The 13,440-nt window shown below is 40.9% G+C and overlaps 1 non-coding gene across 1 annotated transcript; it reads right to left on the bottom strand.

Moving 5' to 3' along the window:
• Positions 1–846: 846 nt before the first annotated feature.
• LOC122451572 lies at positions 847–953 on the bottom strand. Its single transcript, XR_006272466.1, has one exon. It is a non-coding gene; the product is annotated as a U6 spliceosomal RNA (small nuclear RNA).
• Between the last annotated feature and the right edge of the window lie 12,487 nt (positions 954–13,440).

Here is a 13,440-nt window from a genome sequence, read left to right as displayed (position 1 = left end):
AAGTTAAAAAAAAAATATTTTGTAAACAAAGCCACTAAAAAAACAACAATGGTTACATAAAGGCTCTAACCAGCCAGTTATATAATCTAAAATGGAGTCAAAGAATTTTGAGCAAAAAAGTCCAAGGTATATACTATAGGATAAAGTCCTAATACGTATGATTAATCAGTGTAACCACTGTAGTGACACCCTGACTGCCAGAAGCATAAATATTTTGAAAGTCTTTGCATTTTTATTATTCTAAGAGTGTGTTTCTACTTTCCACGTGATCGAATTGGAGCACATACTGCTATAATTACTTTCCTATCTCTGGTTACTCGGCGTGAGAGAACTGTTACGTGAATTCATTCAAAAACTTTAATGACAGCCTTCTATGTGTTAGGCCCTGTGCTAGCCAGTGGGGATTTTAAAATGGTGAAGGCATGCTCCCTGATTTTGAGGATGTTGCTCTCTAGCTGGGGAGACAAACAAGAGAATTGTAATACAATGTAGTAAATGGAACACATTTGAAAGTGATTGATAAGTTATTACAAGAGTACAAAAGAGGAGCCTCAATCCATCCGGGGAGCCTCAATCCATCCGGGGAGCCCTGGAAGGTGAGGGGCTTCTAGAAATTTCTTAGAAAATGGGAACATCAGAAACCAAGCAGGAGACAAGGGAGGTTCAACCCCACTGCTCCCTAGGTTAAGGTACTGGGCTAGGGGAGACTTGGTAGGTAATGCCGATAGCTGCCAACCTCGAATGTCCAATAAAGATGTCACCTAGGTAACAAGCACTTAGGAAGGCTTCAGCAGGAGAGTGACATGGTCCAATCTTTATTTTATTTTTTTTTTTTTTTTATTTTAAAAAAATATGGAACGCTTCACGAATTTGCGTGTCATCCTTGCGCAGGGGCCATGCTAATCTTCTCTGTATCGTTCCAACTTTAGTATATGTGCTGCCGAAGCGAGCACCAATCTTTATTTTAGATGGAATTCTGATGAAGGGATTTTTCAGGGGTTCTCCCAGAAGCAGACCCTGAACCAAGGGTTTACGTTCAAGGGATTTTTTTTTTTTAAGGAAATGATTCCAGAAGAAGCCAATAAGGAAGTAGGAGAAACAGGATGGGGGAAGCTAAGACGTCAAACACAGGAGCAGTTTCAAGTTAAGTCCTAGATTCAGTCTGAAAGGTACACCTTAGTTCATAGCAGCCCTATTTACAATAGCTGAGACAAGGAAGCAACCTAAATGTCCGTCACAGATGTTTGGACAAAGAAGATGAGGTACAATACATATATACTACAAAATATTACTCAACCACACACACACACACAAAGAATGAAATAATGCCATTTGCATGGATGGACCTAGAGATTATCATATTAAGTAAGGTAAGCCATACAAAGACAGAAGTAGATTCTCAGACATAGTAAGCAAACTTATGGTTATCAAAGGGGAATGGGGCTTGATTGGAAGGATAAAATAGGAGTTTGGGAAAAACATATGCACACTACTATATGTAAATGGAGAATGAACAAGGACCTACAGTGTAGCACAGGGAACTCTACTCAATAACCTATAAAAGGGAAAAGAATTTGGAAAAGTGTGTGTGTGTGTGTGTGTGCGTGCTTAGTTGATCAGTCGTGTCTGACTCTGCGATGCTATGGACTGTAACCTTCTAGGCAGCTCTGTCCAAGGGATTCTCCAGGCAAGAATACTGGAAAGGGTTACCATTTCCTCCTCCAGGGGATCTTCCCAACCAAGGGATCGAACCCGAGTCTCCTGATGGAACCCGAGTCCAATTGCAGGTGGATTCTTTCCCCACTGAGTTATCAGAGAATCCCACGGACAGAGGAGCCTGGCGGGCTACTGTCCACAGGGTCGCCAAAGGTTCATACATGACTTATTGACTAAAAAACAACTGAATCACTGTGCTGTATTCCTGAAACTAATACAACATTATAAATCAACTGTACTTCACCAAAAAGAAAAAAATTACACCTCCGAATTTGCCCCACCTTTAGGAAAGTAGCTGGTGCTTTTTATTCCCACACCGGTTAGTTGTCCTCTACTGGCCACCCTGGGGGAAACAAAGACTCTTGGGCAGTTCCTGTTTTTCCTTGGGCTAGGCAGTTCCATTGCCAAAGGACAGTCCTCTTTCCATTACAGTCCCAGAAAAGCATGCACAGTCCAGGGGTGGACGAACAGAGGGGGTGAAAGGGATGAAAGCAATTTGAGCAGGACACCAAGAGTATCCACAGGTGATAAAACTGGAGTCAAGTGGGACTTCTTGTTTCTTTTTACTCCTTTTTTCATAAGTCATTTTTATTTTATATTGGCATATAGTTGCCAATATATATGGACATATATTGACAATGTTGTGTTCATCTCAAGGATACAGCAAAGTGATTCATGTATACATATATCTATTCTTTTCCAGATTCTTTTCGCATTTAGATTACTACAGGATATTGAGTATATCTTGAGTATAGTTCTCTGAGCTATTCATTAAGTCCTTGTTAATAACCTATTTTATATGTGGTAATGCATACATGTGTGGGGATGTACGGGAATGAAATACTAATTTGAAGATGTGAGTCAGACATCAGCTTACATTCGTTGATGACAAACACCTTATTTTTTAAAGCCCTATTGTCCCCACAGTTCCCAGCACAAACTGGAGTACAAGGCAAGTGCTAAATGAATGGTTAGTGCTCACATCTGAATGTCAGGTGTGGCTAAAGAGGCCACATGTATAGCTCCTTCTCCTTCATGGTGATTGGCTTTAGGTCTGGTCAAAGCTCAGTCTCTCAGTTGTGTCTGACTCTTTGAGACTCCCATTTGTGTAGGTACTCTTTTACTTGGAAACATTGCTTGTTAGAAAAGTTTGACTCCATTTTAAAAGAATCAGTGTTCTTGATCTCCAGTTAATGTGTGCTCTAGTTATCCTCCCCTCATCGCTGATTATCACCTTGTCTTTTATCCCTTTAGTTAGCCAAGGACAGAAATGTCACCACTCACTCAGAAGTAAAATGGCAGTGATTTAGCAGTGGGGTAGGGGTTAGAGCTATCTATTGAATGTATTCCTGATTGTAAATTGGTACAGGCACTATGGAGAACAGTATGGAGGTTCCTTAAGGAACTAAAAATTGAGCTACCATTTGATCTAGCAATCCTACTCCTGGGCATATATTTGGAAAAACCCATGTTTCAAAAATATACATGTACCCCAGTGTTCATTGCAGCACCATTTACAATAGCCAAGACATGGAAGCAGCCTAAATGTTCATCAACAGATGAATACAAAGAAGATGTGGTACATAAATACAATGGAATATTAGTCAACCATTTAAAAAAACGTAATAATACCATTTGGAGCAACATGGATGAACCTAGAGATTATCATACTAACTGAAGTCAGACAGAGAAAGGCAAATACATGTTAGCACTTATATGTGAAATCTAAAAAAAAAAGATACAAAATGAACATATTTACAAGACAAACAAATTCATCGACTTAGAAAACAAACTTTTAGTTACCAAAGGGGAAAGGTGGAGGCGGGGAGGGATAAGCTAGGTGTTTGGAATTAGTATATACACACTACTATACATAAGGGATGGAGTAGGGAATGGCAACCCACTCCAATATTGCCTGGAGAATCCTTATGGACAGAGGAACCTGGCGATCTACAATCCATAGGGTCACAAGAGTTGGACTCGACTGAGCAATTAACACACACACACACATACATAAGGGAAGTCAGGCGGCTCAGTGATAAAGATCCACCTGCTAATGCAGGGGATACTTACCTGACTTGAGATGGGAAGTTAGGAGGGTATTGCTATAGCCAGGTGATGGAGGAGGAGAGTTTGCACCAAGAATGAAGAGGAGCCAAAGGATTCAGGAAACACATAGCACCTTAAAGAGGCAAGAGTTTAAACGTTAGCCAGGAGTCGAGGCTGGTCCTCTGGTGTTCAGCCTGGCTGTCAGGGTGGGTAGAAACATCATGAAACAGACAAAATACATTTCATCTGAAAAACAGACTAAATGAAACAGAAAAATACAAGAAAATGGATGAGTATGGGGTGAGGAAAGAATGATGATCTCACAGCATCTTATTCTTGTACATTTTGCTATTTTCATAATGAGACCCAACCAGCTGTACCCACGTAGTCTGCTGTCTTTATTAACGTGATATTACTATTCACTGTCTGTATTAGTAGAACATGACTATTCCAAGAAAAACTCTTGCCCGTGAAAATGAAGTTCCAAATAGCATTATGTGAACTGTAAACTACTCAGCTAGCCCTCAGTAGAGTAAATCACCCCTTTCTGAAGGGGTGCTAGGCTGTTATCCTGTCTGTTTGGCCCTGGTGTTTGTGATATGTGTGTGATGAGATTATGCAGTGACATTGAAGGTTATTTTTCTAAACTATGTTAGGGTTTTGAAGTAATCTCTGACTTTCAGGATCCTAAGAATATTAACTTATCTCCTTAATTTTATTGTAACCAGGATTTCAGAAGTGACAAGATGTTTGGCTGACATGGTCAGAATACAGTTGCATTTTCTTTTTTTTGGCTATGCTGAGCATCTTGTGGAATCTCAGGTCCCCAATGAGGGATTGAACACAGGCCCGCTGCAGTGGAAGAACAGTGTCCTAACCACTGACCTGCCAGGGAGTTCCCAAGCCACATTTTCAATAACCAGAACTCTTAAATGATTCTGGATCTCATAGCACTGTTGTGTTTACATATTACAGTTCAACGGCAGTATATGGGGTATACAAATATAATAGCTTCAAAAAAAAAAAAACCAAAGCTCACACTACTTTTGGTGGGGCTATTATAAAATGTATCTTATGATGAGACTGATGTTGAGAAATTGGAATTAGAATACATATTTGAGTATCCAAGGTCCTCGCTTACAATGTCAAAATAAAATGAGAAGACTCTGAGATAGTAAGATGTATGCCATTCAGGTTTTAGGTGCTTGAATGACGTTGAAAAAGGTCATATGGATTCGATTTCATCCCTGAAGAACCATTTTAACCCCTTTAAAGGACTGAAAATAATATAAAAGTGAAGCTAAACTTTACTCCAGTTTCCCAACGGAAAAAAGCATTTCAGTTATATGAAACAAATCAACAAGGCTTGAAAACAGGCACATAAATGTAAGATAAACTAACAAAAATCCAAGCCCTCCTCCTGGTTTCTCTAAGAAAAATCGATTACGTCAGGTAGGTGAAGAAATCCAGTAGGGAATAAAAATATTCCAAAAAGCAGTTCCCCCATCCCCACCCCCTAGTGCCGCTCCAGGAGGTCCCCTGGGGACAGGGAGAGGGAAGACTTTTCATTCCCTATAACCTTCCCTTCTCTAAAGACATGTACCCAAACCAACAAACCTACAAGTCATAACTATGTTTGTTTGGCCCACTCGGCTTTAAGACAAGCCTTCCAGTCCATTGTGGTAACTCACTGCTGTCCCTGAAACATCCTTTAATAAATTCCAGAATCTTCACTCACTCAAGGATGCAGTACGGGGGCCTTTAGTAGGCAGCCTTGTGACACCTCATTAACAACTTGTTGTAAAGAGGCATCTCTTTGACCTTGATATTTTTCCAGAAAAGTGAATTATTTATTTCCCCCTGTATCCACATATGCTGTGCAGAAGCCACCCATTTATCTGACATGTTTTATTAAGGATACCAGATGTTCCTGCAGTAAGTTTTAGGTATCACAGCCTCTGACAACAGAGGAAAAACAGAGCTTCACATCAATGTATACAGAGAAAATTCATATGTCTCTGTGAATTAAATTTCTTTTCTGAGATCTTGGCAATCAGAGGCTGAGAATTACCCAGTTCTTTCTCCTAACATGTAAATAACATTAATTTATTCACATACCCTCTCTCCCCCCCAACCACCCTCCCCCCCACCCTGGCTCTCCCTTCACCTACTGCTCCCCCAACCCAGGAGTTATTGAAAGCTATTAAAACTTGCACTTTTACTGTCTATATTTATCTGTTAAGTCAGGCTTTTGGACAATAGTTCACTTTGATTCTCCTGAATCAAGTAGGCCAAGCTAATTAGTCATTAGCATTTATGTGCTGCTAATTACCACCAGTGAGAAGTGCCTGGGAGACGCCAACACACAGCGTTAGAGCAATTTGTTTTGTGGGTTGGAGAGGTGGTTTGATTCCATTTCCCATTATATCCTCAGTACAGACTAGTCCAAGTGGTGTTGGAGATTTGAAGTGACATTTCACTTTCAGCAGAGGAGAGTCTTCCTCCCACTTGGACATTTTCATGCTAAAACAGCCCACTTGTCAAACTCTTCTATTGTGGTGACAGATGTTACATGATACACAGCTAGGTAGTAAGCTGGCATCTGACATCTTTTAGCTACATGGGCACACATGTCAATATGCCATAAAATGCAGACACTTTCCCATAGAAGCTGGATAAACACTTCTCTCAGAGCCTTTGCTATATCAATTTGGAACAGATGGGTTGCTGTTTTTCTGATGTATTATGACAAGCAGCAGCAACTACTAATCATAGCACTGAGAACTGTTGCTGTCTAATGCTGTTCTTTTTCTGTGTCACCCATTAAGTCACTGTTCTGCTCTTGAACAGAGTTTTAAAAAAAGAAAAAGGAGAAGTAAAGGAAGAAATTGGACTTCCCTGGTGGCTCAAGGCTAAAGAATCTGCCTGCCAATGCAGAAGATGTGGGTTCGATCCCTGGTCCAGGAAGATCCCCTGGAGAAGGAAATGGCAACCCACCCCATTATTCTTGCTTGGGAAATCCCTTGGACAGAGGAGCCTGGCAGACTATAGTCCATGGGGTTGCAAAAGAGTTGGACATGACTTCACAACTGAATAACAACAAATGAAGATTACCTGATGGTACTGGGGAGAAGAAGAGAGAGGCTTTGGCCTTTGGACCTAGAGATTTTCTCTTCTTTTCTCATGCTTCCAAATCTGTGTCTGCACACTGCCATCTGTACTAAATTCTGAAATTTTCCTAGGCCCCAAGCTTTGAACCCAGGTATCTGGGTAGCGTCTTAAGGGGGCAGGCTGAGGGAGAAGAACTGATCTAGCCAGTGCTAAATAGGACCTGAAGTCCCCATCAACACAATCCACCTTTAACATCCTTCATTCTTAGCACAGGAGTCAAGGTTGGTCCCTTTTTTGCCTTCACATGTTGCCCTCCACAAATTCACTTAAAACTAATTTGTGTTTACACGAACATCAAGGGGTAAGCAGACTGAGCTCTCTTGGGTGGATCAACCGGCAGCCCCACCCCATGTGACAGTCCCGGGTCATGCATACCATCTAGGCATTCCTGGCACCTCAAATCAAGCATATCAAATCATCAGAGTGTTTCATCAACTGATTGGGTAGCAGAGGGTGATTTCAGGAGCCAGGGCGCCAGAAAAAGGGATCAAAGTTAGCTTAGCATGTCCCCGCGAACTTCCAAAAGCAACACTGCCTTTCCTCTGCACAACGTCCACTTTCATAGCGCGGGGGCCGCCTTCACTCCTGGGCTCGCTGCAAAGTTCAGGGGGATGTCCAGGTTTGTTTGCTTTTGAAAGAGAGTGTAAAATTCCTTCATTTCTTTAGTGACAGTCACACTGCTTACAAGCTGGCTGATAGATACAGAATTCATTGAATGTGAAACGGGCCTCTGTGAGTTCAGAGTGGGGAAGGAAAACCACAGAGTGATTCAGCAACCTGAAGGCTCTCTATTCACAGCTGGGGGAGAGAAAGGAGCCTGCTGCAAATCCAGGAGGGGCCGCCTCTTGTCCCATGACCAGGCAGAGGGAAACAAAAACAGCTAAACTGGGAGTTCCGTGACATTTATACTCCTTATTAATATCTATGATGCAAAAATTCCACCTGGAATTTAGAAGCTGTGTCCTGGCAAAAGATGCAAAATTTCAGTGCATTGGTTCAGGGTGTGGAATTTGCGGTCAAACATTCATACTCCAGCTGCCTCTGTCACTTTGTTGTATGACCTTGGGAAAATTACTTAAATTTGATTTCCTCGTCTATAAAAGGAGGATAATAGTATCCATCATACAGCATTGTGAGTGTGTGTGTTAGTTGCTCAGTCATGTCCAACTCTTTGTGAGCGCCAGGCTCCTCTGTCCAGGCAAGAATACCGGAATGGGTTGCCATGCCCTTCTCCAATTATACAGTGTTATTGAGGATCAAGTGAAATATTGTATGTAAAATGCTCAGAGCGGTGTCTGACACAGAATACATGCTGCACAAATATAAATATTGTTACCATTTAGATCAATAGATCCGAGTATGGGGAAGAGACAGTGAAGGAAGAAAGGAGATTTGTATACGACTGTGGTTCCCTTTAAAGATTTTCCCCTAGATATATTATCTTGAGCGGTCAGTAAATTCAACCTGTCCCAAAAGCACATTTAGAATTCCTTTGCATTCCTATCTACAGGATGAAATCTGACATTTACATTTACTTTATCAATTTAAATTTGCAGGGACTTTTATCTAAAATTCCTGTGAATTTTACCCAGAAGCAGGCCACATTGTCCCCAGATAATGCTTTAGGATGGCCTCCTGGAAGAAGAAATACCATCACAGGGATTACTGACAGAGAAGTTAGTTGTCTTTCTCACTTAGTTATCATTTTTTCCTTCAACAAATGGTATAACTCCCTAGGAAAGCAGCCACATACAAATATTAAGTAACATTGGTAAAGCCACGTGTTTAACTAAATATAGAAAAACCCCATTCTCAATTTCTTAAATGTAATAAACTCTAATTTGATTTGACCTTGGTTTCATTTCTGGCTTAAGGAGATCACTTCTGTCTGCTCACCAGAAAGATTTACCTTTAGATTAAAAAGGGTCAGCAATTTTATTCTGATAAATATCCAGTAATACTAAGTAGCACAGACAATTGTCCTACAACAGCTTCCTTAAGTGAGGACAAGGAAATATTTGATAATCATATATAATGTTTTATTTTTGGATCAAAGATTCAAATTTTATCCTGGATACAAAACTTTTCAATTTCAGAAACAAATAAGAAGACTTGAGCAGAAAAGAAAGAAAGAAAAAACACATAAACTTCAGAAGCAACTTGGTTAAAAATCCCTTGCCTTTATTTACAGTTCTTATAAGATAATTTGCCACCTGTTCACACTTAAAAGACAAGAAGTAGCTTTACTAGTGCTCTCTTTGATCTTAGAATACCTGTTAGTAGCTTTGTCTTTCTCAGTGTCTCCTCTGCTTTCCCAATTTTCTGGTTCCCCATTCTATTTTAAAAGAGTAGGAGAGGTTTTAAAACAAACCAAAACCAAGTAGTACCTCTTGGGAGCAGAGAGCATATTTTATTTTCTAATAAAATCTTTTTCTACCTCACTGCAGGTAGCTCTCAACTTTAATATAACATATGTCTGTTCATTTCTGTAAATGGGTTTGAAGATCACATTGTGAAGATGGAAAATCAGATTCATGCGTTGTAAAGGTGGACAATGGCCCCCACGGATGTCCGCTAATCCTACTCCCCGGAACCTGCAAATATGTTTCCTTACCTGGTTTAAGGAATTCTGCAGCTATGATTAAATTGAGGGTTTTGAGCTGGATAGATTATTCTGAATGATCCAGACGGACCCACTGTAACCACAAGGGGCCTGAGGAGAAGACAGGATATCAGAAAGGAGAGGAGGGGCTTCTCTGGTGGCTCAGGGGTAAAGACTGCCTGCCAACGCAGGAGTCACAGGTTTGATCGCTGGTTTGGGAAGATCCCACATGCCTCAGAGCAACAAAGCCTGGGCACCACAACCACGGCGCCTGCGCTGTAGAGTCTGTGCTCCGCAGCAAGAGAAATCACCGCAGAGAAAAGCCTGTGCGCTGCAGGAAGCTAACCCCCGCTCGTCTCAACTAGAGAAAAGCCTGTGCAGCAACGAAGACCCAGTACAGCCAAAAATAAATAAATAAATAAAATTATTATAATAAAAGAAAAAAACCGAAAGGACCGGCAACACCACATTCTAGCTTTGAAGACAGGGGAAAGGGCTTCTAGAAGCTGGAATAGGAGACTGATCCTGCCCTGGTACCTCCAGAAGGAGCGTGGTCCAGCAGACCCGTGTTAGACTTCTGACCTGCAGGACTGTACCCTAATATACTTGTCACGTTGAAGCTGTTACATGTGTAGGAATTTGTTATAGGAGCTGTAGCAAATTAATACACGTGTTATATGGGGGAATGTGGATTCCAAGGGAGTAAAATATATTATAAATTTCCTTAATTATGGTTCCCACTTTTGCTGCCACTGTCAGGAGCTAAACAGTGCTGACCTGGTGAGAATCTCCCCAGGTTCCCAGGTCCCATGACGGGAGGTGGTAGGATGCATGTCCTGGACAGGACCCAGTCAGCTGTCCCCCTTCACTCTAGGGCTTCAAGAAGTTAAGCCACGTGTTGCCAAATCCACCCCCAGTGCTCCCTACCCTTTCGTGCCCACTGCCACCCAATCTGGCCATCTTTAGACCACAGGCAATTCTTTAAAAAAAAAAAAAAAATCTTATTTATTTGGCTGCTCCAGGTCTTAGCTGTGGCACACCAGATCTTTAATCTTCCTTGCAGTGTGTAGGATCTTCAGTCATGGCATAAGAGATCTAGTTCCACTTCCAGGGATGGAACCCAGGCCCCCTGCATTGGGAGCACAGAGTCCTGGCCACTGGAGCACCAGGGAAATCCCAGGCCACAGGCAATTCTGATTGTTAACCTGCCTCATACAGATGCCAGGGGGTGGGTATGATAACAGGAGACTGTCCGCCTCTCCTACCCTAGCCAAGCAGTGCTCTGATCCGCTGTCGCCCAACTGCGCACGGTTTCCGGCCAAGCAGTACTCAACTAATTGTCCAGCCAACCTGCCCTTGCTCCATGCTCACCTTTGAGAGGGAGAGTGAGGCAGGACAAGGAATTGAGGCCTGCCCTGGGTGTTTTCCTTCTGTGGGCCAACAAGCTGGAGATGAGGGTGGCTGGCAAGATGCTGGCAACAGTGGGGGAGGTGCCCAGGCAAGACCAAAGCCCTGCCCACTTAGGGTTCTTAAACAAAGGCACATCCTTGTTCCCACTCTCACCCTGAATTTCTGCTCAAGGAGTAATAAGAAGTGATCTAAAGGACCCAGTTTAGAAAGTCTAGGGGAAAAAGGCATAATTCACTTGTGGTTTGGAGTTGCCCCAATCTGCTTCAAATCTGACAAACATAATAACTAATACGGCCTTCATCACTTTAAATACAGAGATGAATTTGATAACTTTTTATAAAGACAAGGTGTTAGGGTGGATAGGCCAAATGTTTTCTCCTGTGAACCAATTAATTCATACTGATATCAAACGCTTTTCCCCTTGAATTTAATGATCTAAAATGTCACTCTCCTATTGACCTAAAACCTCTCTTTGTGTTGTTGGGTTGCTGACCTTGGCACTAAAGCTCTCATCCTTTTGTACTATGCAGAGTGGCATTATTCTATACTTTAGGACTCTAGATTTTTTTTTTTAATTTTTATTTATTTATTTGTCTCTGTCAGGTCTCAGTTGCAGCACTTGATATCTTCATGAATGCCAGATCTTTCAGTGTGGTGCCGGCCTCTTTATTTGTGGTGCACAGGCTCCAGAGCTCACAGGCTTCAGTAGTTGCAGCAAGGTGGCTCAGGATTCCTTAAATTTTATTTTCAGGAACTCAAATTTTTTTTTTTCCAATTGGGCAAAGGGAAGATTCCACATATTGAGACAAAATTTGGTTTTAATGAAAGATGGTAGAAGAAAATGGAAAGAGTCCTCATTTTAAAATCGGACAACCTCAATTCTTCTCTGAGTTTGGCAACTTCTTAGATAAACACTGGCCAGACCATTTAACCTTTCTCAGGTTCCATCCCCATCCATAAACTAAAATATACATAACACCTATCCCTTGAAATTATTCTAAGGAATAAATGAGGTACTCTATGTGAAATGCTTAACATAATGTCTTAAACACAGGATATACTCAATAAATACTGTTGCTGCTTATTCACTAAGTCATGTCTGACTCTTTTGCAACCCCATGGACTGCAACCCACCAAGCTCCTCTGTCCATGGGATTTACCAGGCAAGAATGCTGGAGTGGATTGCCATTTCTTTCTCCAGGGGATATTCCTGACCCAGGGATCCAACCTGCCTCTCTTGTATTGGCAGTCAGATTCTTTAGCACTGAGCCACCAGGGAAACCCTAATAATGAACATTAGCAATTCTTTTAGTTTATTTTTATCCTTATCATCTTTGTTTGATTTTCTCACTGGGTTGTTTGGAACCCAAATGAGGTCACTGCCTCTAAGCATTTATTGAGTTGTTGCTATGTGCCAAGGATTACAATGGGTGCAGAATATAAATGTGAGGTCCTTCAAAGAACTTACACAGGAAGGCACTGGTTTGATAAAATAAAGCTCTACAACTCTAAGGCAGATATAAAGTACAACTCTATAGCTCTGCAGCAATAAGAAATTATTAATAGAACTAACCTCCTATTAATTCAGCAAGCATAACTCAGTTAACTATAGTAAGCATCTTCCCAGATTACCTCATAAGAAGATCCTATTTAAAAATTGGAAACCTGAAATAAACTATTGCAATATCAGTTATGTGATCTTAAAGAGTTATTATGACCTCTCAGTTTTTCTTGAAAATCATTGATTATTTACCTCTATTCTTGTTATGAAGTAATTAAACATTTTTTCTTTTTATTTTTTTTATTGAAGGATAATTGCTTTACAGAATTTTGTTGTTTTCTGTCAAACCTCAGCATGAATCAACCATGGGCATACAAATATCCCCTTCCTTTTGAACCATCTCCCTAATTTCACACAGTTTCCCCAGCACCATTTACTAAAGAGTCTGTCTTTGCCCCATTGTATATTCTCACCTCCTTTTTCAGAAATAGGGTACCCATAGGTGCATGGGTTTATTTCTGGGCTTTCTATCTTGTTCCATTGGTCTATATTTCTGCTTTTGTGCCAGTACCATTACTGTCTTGATGACTGTAGCTTTGTAGTATAATCTGAAGCCAGGAAGGTTGGTTCCTCCAGCTCCATTCCTCTTTCTCAAGACTGCTTTGGCTAGTCAGAGTCTTTTATGTTTCCATATGAATTGTGAAACTTTTTGTTCTAGTTCTGTGAAAAATGCCATTAGTAATTTGATAGGGATCATATTGAATCTGTAGATTGCATTTGGTAATATCATCATTTCCACAATATTGATTTCTCCTATCCAGGAACATGGAATATTTCTCCATCTGTTTATGTCATCTTTGATTATTTTTCATCAGTGTCTTATAGTTTTCTGTGTACAGTTCTTTTGTCTCCTTAGGTAAGTTTATTACTAGATATTTAATTCTTTTTGTTGCAATGGTGAATGGGATTGATTCCTTAATTTATCTTTTGG

The sequence above is a fragment of the Cervus canadensis genome, chromosome 12, assembly GCF_019320065.1.
Source record: "Cervus canadensis isolate Bull #8, Minnesota chromosome 12, ASM1932006v1, whole genome shotgun sequence".
Classification (NCBI taxonomy): Eukaryota; Metazoa; Chordata; class Mammalia; order Artiodactyla; family Cervidae; genus Cervus; species Cervus canadensis.
This window is presented reverse-complemented; position numbering and strand designations above follow the sequence as displayed.